Below are 6,773 nucleotides of genomic sequence, written 5' to 3' on the forward strand. Positions count from 1 at the left end.
TTTCTGTCATGACGACGATGTTTTTTATGGCTAAATATCATTTTTCTTATTCAACCTGAGCTGAAGAATCTGATGCAATTGAAGGATGGAAATTCAATGTGCAAATATTCTAAAAACTAGTGATCTTTTCAAGATCTTCTATCTTAAGAGATTGTAACTTAAGGAACTTTGGTAACCTCGTAGATTAATGTATTTGTTATACGTACCCTACAACCAATTGAAATGAAAATTTTAGAACAATTTTAGAGTATGATTATTGATCGAGGGGACAGAGTCATGGCCTCCTAGCTTAACAAAATTAATGAGTAAATATAATAAAAGTTAATAATATGAGTAAATATAAATTCTAAATAATAATTTTAACAAAATTATTAAAGATATTATAGATTCTCCATTATATAAGTAAAAAATCATATTAATAGAGCTCTTAAGCTACAGCAGCTAATGTTTACCAAACACTTTACTACTATAGCTTAAAAGCTATATTTGTTCAACCTCAATCCCTAACGTACCCTTAACTGACCTTTGACTTGGTTAGAATACGTTATGCACGCAATGCAAGCACGTGAGGACCCAAATGAGGAATTCCAAAAGTTGGACACTCCCAAACGCAGCGTTTTCGTTCTGGTTTTGAATATTGATTCATCAACAACAAATATAAGCCAATATATGCATAACACCAAAACAATGAAATTGTTACAATTTGACAAAATAAAAAAATTGTAAAAAACTGAAAATACATTTCAATGAATATCTCTTGATTAATTAGTAAATTAATGAATATGTGCCATTATTTTAAGACTGCTGTTGCGTGGTTTTATTGAGGTCACACTGCCAAGTCCAGTGTCCTCGATCAACTCAGTTCAATGTTACTTTGTGTAATTTGATTGTGCTCAATTATCTTCCACATAAAATCTTCACATTGGGGCAACCATTCATCAATAATCTTTCCCAAGATGGAAACTTAAAGGCATAATTGCTACAACAGAAGCTTGTCAGACTTTTTAAGTCTAAAACACAAGTACATTCAGATTGAAATAGGAGTTATAAGTCTAAAAGCTAAAAGCACAGAAACAAAACAACTAATAACATAGAAACAGAACCTCAGATACAAGAAGTGGAGCATTGAACAATTGACTAGTTAGGGAGCAAACTGACATTAAGAGATTAAACACAAGTGAAGTGACTACAACAATCTAGGGTAGAAAAAAGTAAAAAAAAAATTTACAAGAGTGGGTACAGAACATAACAAAACAGAGAAGACAACAAGACAATTAGATAGGGAGCAGAGCAATTCTAAATAACAAGACTGGAGATCAAATGATGCCAAGTGCTGTTGAGATTACAAGATTGAAAGTTCAAAAGAGTTTATGGCAAAAACTGAGAAACAAACAGCGCAATAGTGTGCACAATAAACAGGGGCGAATTGTAATTGAGATGAAAGGATGCAAACAAGAGAAGGACCTTGTGGATTGCAATGAATGAATGATACTAAACGATGGTGGTTTTATCAAAAGTTTTAAGAATGACATTCCACAAATTCAACGAGTCAAGAAAGGAACGAAAGTTGAAAGTGGCCCATTTTATTTTTTGATGTGTTTTGCTATAACTGCATATCTCTAGGTGCTGGAGCTGCTGAGAGCAGAAGCTGAAAATATGTATTTCAATTTCTGAATCAATTGTGTTAGACTTTGAAAACGAGAAAACATATCTGGAAGTTGATTATCCCAAATTTTCAACATTAATTTTGTACAGCTCCATGTTGGGCAAGAGAAGCAGAAACTAAAGTGGATAAATTGCTTCTCATAAAAGTGCTCTACACAATGTTGCTTTGGGATTACCAAGTACCTGCTCTATTTGGCATTTCACATTCAGTATTTGTAGATGTTGAAAGACAATCTATTGAGTATGAGTTTTTTTTAAAAAAAACCAAATCTATTAATATTAATCAATGTCGTTAGAATCAAAGTTTAATTTGTAGAACAAAGCTATTTGGCTACTGAGAAAGTTGAAAGAAATTGTTGACTTGAAAAAGAAAATTTTACTAAGCTTAATGTATATTCATTCGGATGAAAATTGATTTACAAGCCTATTTATACATATATCTGGAACTTTCTACTCAAGCACATAGCATGTGCTTTAATCAAGCTCAAGTAAACAAACTAACTAACATAATGAAAATACAGCTCTGCTTAATTCTAACTAACTTGCTGACTCAGCAGCCACATCATCAAAGTTTGTTATTCTGAACTAACATAGAGCTGATGTTAATGCTGAGCTATTGCTGACTTGAGCTGATATTGAGCTGATTTCTAATTTATCCTTAACATCCCCCCTCAACCTTAAGGTCTGGGAAGGACATTAAGCTTACTACGAAGAGAGGTAAAATGATCAAATGAAAGAGGTTTGGTGAGAATGCCTGCGAGCTGAGCAAAATTGGAAACATGATTAATAAAAAGTTGTTTCTATGCAACACGTTCAAAAACTAAATGAAGATCCAATTCAATATGCTTTGTACGTGAATGAAACTTTGGATTATTAGCTAAAGCCTCTGCACTTTGATTATCACATAGCAGAACTGATGTATTAGTAAGAGAAATCTGAAGTTCTTGCAGCAAATAAGTAAGCCACAAAACCTCTGATGTTGTTAAGGCTAAGGCACGGTATTCAGATTCTGCTGAAGACCTAGATATAATATGTTGCTTTTTGGAACACCAAGAAATGAGATTAGGACCCAAGAACACACAATAGCCACCAACAGACCTTTTATCATCAGGATCAAACCTCCAGTCAGCATCAGAATATGCAGTTAAGCCTGAATGGAAAAATTGAATCCCAAAATGTGTTGTGCTTTGTAAATACCGTAGCACTCTTTTGCAGGCTTGCAAATGAAGAATTGTAGGAGCTTGTAAAAACTGACTAAGCTTATTAACAGTATAAGCTATATCAGGTCTTGTTAAGAGAACATATTGGAGGGAACCAACAATACTTCTGTATAAGGAAGCATTGTCAAATGCAGCACCTTTATCTTTATAAAGTTTATCACTGGTACTCATAGAAGTCGAGTATCCTTTGTAATCCAACATGTTAGCCTTTTTAAGAATATCACCAATATATTTGGTCTGAAAGAGATGTAGGCCTTCCATTGATGGTGTTACTTCAATGCCAAGAAAGTAATTAAACTCACCAAGGTCTTTGAGAGCAAAGTCTAAATTCAAATGATGAATAACAAATTCAATGTGCTTAGGATTTGAACCAGTGACTAGTATATCATCAACATAGACAAGAATGAGAGAGACATTTTTATTAGTTTGCTAAATGAATAAGGATGAAGGCTTTAAAACCCCAATTAACCAGGGAGCACTTCAACTTGTCATACCAGGCTCTTGGAGCCTGCTTCAGTCCATATAAGGCCTTACTTAATTTGCAGACATAAGAAGGATACTGAGAATTTATAAAACCTGCTGGTTGATGCATAAAAACATCCTCTGTAAGCTCACCATTCAGAAAGGCATTATTGACATTTAATTGCCGGATAGACCAGGATTGCATAACAGTTAAGCTTAGAACTACCTTGACTGTGCATGGTTTAACTACTGGACGGTAGGTTTCAAAGAAATCAATTCCATGAGTCTGATGATAGCCTTTAACTACCAAACAAGCTTTGTACTTAGATATACTTCCATCCGTATTATATTTGACTCTATAAACCAACTTATTTCCAACATTTTTAGTGGCTGCATAAGGAGGTACCAAAGTCCAAGTGTGATTTTTTTGTAATGCATTAAATTCTTCCTTCAGTGCCATTTAGAGTCTTATAAGGTTGCCTTAACACTAGTTGGTTCAAGATCTTGAATGACTGCAAGATAGGTTTTAAGCTTAAAAATACCAACTTTTGCTCTGGTTATCATTGGATGGGTGGATTGTGAAGGACATATGGGTTGTGTGGTTTGAGCAAGTTCTAAGAAGGCGGAAGAATGAGAGGACTGACTGGACAAAGGATCTGAAGAAAAAAATTAGACTGAACTGAAGGGAATAGGTGAATTTGATGCAGGGGACAATACTAGAGTTGAGACAACTAATGATGACCCTTCATTGTTACTGTCAGGAAGTCCAAACTTATGGAAGAAAGAGATTTAAGCAAATGATGAATCAGACACAAGTAGAACAAAAGATGATTATGAAGAAAATAATTCTGAATATGGAAACTCTAACTCATTGAATGTTATACTTAAATCAATAATACTTATAGAGCAAATGATGTGTTTCATTGCATTTTTGTTACATTTTGCATGAACATTTATTTCAGTTTAGTCTTAATAAGTTTTGCTTGATTTAAAGTAATTCGTGCTCAAATAGTATGCGTAATTGTAGGTTTCTAAAAGCTTGTAATTCATGAAAGAAATGCTAATGCAATAGGCTGGCAAAAAGGAGGAAGAATATGGCCACAAAAGAATTGAAACAAAATCTAGAGTAGTGGTGTTGTAGTTGTTGCTGGAGCAACCATTGTTGTAGCAATCCTGGAACAACGATAGAGAAAACCTAGTGCGAGATATCTGCAGAATTACGATCTGCAGTTTCTTAATCTGACTCATGCGCGCTCTTGGATTTGGTTTACCCTAATTTTCAGTTATAAAAAGGTGCGCACATCACATAAAACGGCGGCAAGAAATAACATTGGAAAAAATCGAGAGGAAAAGAAGAAAATAATCAGAATTCAAGGGAACCAAGTATGCATTAGTAAAGAATCCAGTAGAGTTATTTGGATTCAATTTTCATCATTCTCTACTTGTTTTTTTCTTTACTCTTTGATTAAATCGATGTATTTCATGACCAATATTTTGTTGTTTGTTTGTCTCTTTCAAAGTATGAACTAAATTTGATTGCAGTTGAGTGACAAATAATCAAAATGGGTTTTTGATTGTTCTTATGAGTTGCTATACGATTGTTGTGGAATTTTACTCTAGTAGCTATTATTAAAATCGTTATTTCAGTTGACCATCCATTTAATGGTTCAAATTAAGATAGAGCCGCAAAAGGGCTTGTCTTAGTGAATATTATTAGAGTAATACTTGATCTTAAATTAAGTTTCTTGGATTAAGTTTTTCTTGAATCCTATAAAGGCTATACTTGAAGTTAAAATTTGTGAAGACTTAGACATAGGCATTCACCTTGTAGGGTAGAGAGAGTAGATGTTCATAATGCCATACCTTAGGTGGAATAACAATTGGTCATTGTTAGGATACTTAAGGGTATGAGAAGTCTAACACGCGATAGCTGAGGATGCAAAATGATTCTGTCCAGTGCTGTAGGAATTGCTGTAGCAACTAGTCTTAATTTGATGAAAAGCAGTCAACCCGTTAAGAGAGTTTGATCATTCAACTACTTCATTCTCAGTTGATTCTTTTATGCAATTTATCTAATCTATTTCATTACTGCGATTATTTGTTTTATTTTCTTACAATTGTTAATTTCGGTAATAATCAACTTTAACTAGGTTCATCTTGAAATAAAGGTAGACTGCACTATTACGATTGTTGTAGCATTTCTAGTAACATCAGTCCTTGTGGAGACGATCTAGAATATTCATCACTTTATTACTTGTTGTGTACACTTGCACATTGGCATCAATAACAATTGAGTAAAAATTAACCAACAAGTTTTGGCGCTATTGTCGGGGATTGATTGTTTATTTTCGAAGTGTGAAGTAAATCTTGATAGTGCCAACTTGATCTAATTTGTTCTCTTTATTGATAGATCAACACTTGCATGCGCAAAGACAAATCTATTGTATTCCAATTTGATTCTGAGATTGAAAAGATCGTAAGGAAACTGCGAAGAGAACAAAGAAATTCAAAAACTATTTCAGAAATTGATAATTTGCAGGATGTGGGAAACTTGGACCCTCACGGGCCACAAGAACTTGTCAACATTCAAGAGGAGCAGAATGAGCATGTTAATAAGAGACAGCCAGGCAACAACAATATTATTTACATGGCAGATGACAGAGATAGGGCTATCAAAGATTATGTTGTGTTAACGCCTCAAGTTGTATATCCTGGAATAGTTAGACCGAAAGTGGAAGCCGCAAACTTTGAACTTAAGCCAGTAATGTTTCAAATATTGCAAACAATAGGTCAATTCAATGGACTATCAACTGAAGATCCTCACCTCCATCTTAAGTTGTTTTTTTAAAGTAAGTGATGCTCTTAAAATTGTTGGAGCAACACAAGATGCTTTAAGACTAAGACTTTTTCCTTATTTCTTAAAAGATCGAGTAAGAGCATGGTTGAACTCATTACTATCTGATTCCATCACTACATGGAATGAGTTGGCTGACAAATTTTTAATGAAGTATTTTCCACCAACCAATAATGAAAAATTACGGAATGAGATCACTTCTTTTCATCAACTTGAAGATGAAAATTTGTATGAGGTTTGGGAGAGATTTTAAGAGCTGCTCAGAAGGTGTCCTAATCATGGCATTCCTTGTTGCATACAATTAGAAACCTTCTACAATAGATTGAATCCAAGTACGAGATTGATGGTTGATGTTTCAGCAAATGGAGTTTTGTTATCTAAATCTTACACTAAAGCTTATGAAATTTTAGAAAGAATTGCCAACAATAATTATCAGTGGCCATCAACTAGACAGACGGCAGCAAGAGGAACAATGGGGATACATAATATAGATGCAATTATGGTATTATCAGCACAAGTAACCTCATTGACTAACATGGTGAAAGTCATGACTTCTACTTCAGCAGTAATAA

At 34.0% G+C, this 6,773-nt stretch overlaps 1 non-coding gene across 1 annotated transcript; it reads right to left on the reverse strand.

Moving 5' to 3' along the window:
- Positions 1-6,378: 6,378 nt before the first annotated feature.
- Positions 6,379-6,486, reverse strand: LOC112499401 (small nucleolar RNA R71). The gene has a single exon (XR_008055570.1). It is a non-coding gene; the product is annotated as a small nucleolar RNA R71 (small nucleolar RNA).
- Positions 6,487-6,773: the final 287 nt, after the last annotated feature.

Source organism: Citrus sinensis, chromosome 5, assembly GCF_022201045.2.
Source record: "Citrus sinensis cultivar Valencia sweet orange chromosome 5, DVS_A1.0, whole genome shotgun sequence".
Lineage (NCBI taxonomy): Eukaryota > Viridiplantae > Streptophyta > Magnoliopsida > Sapindales > Rutaceae > Citrus > Citrus sinensis.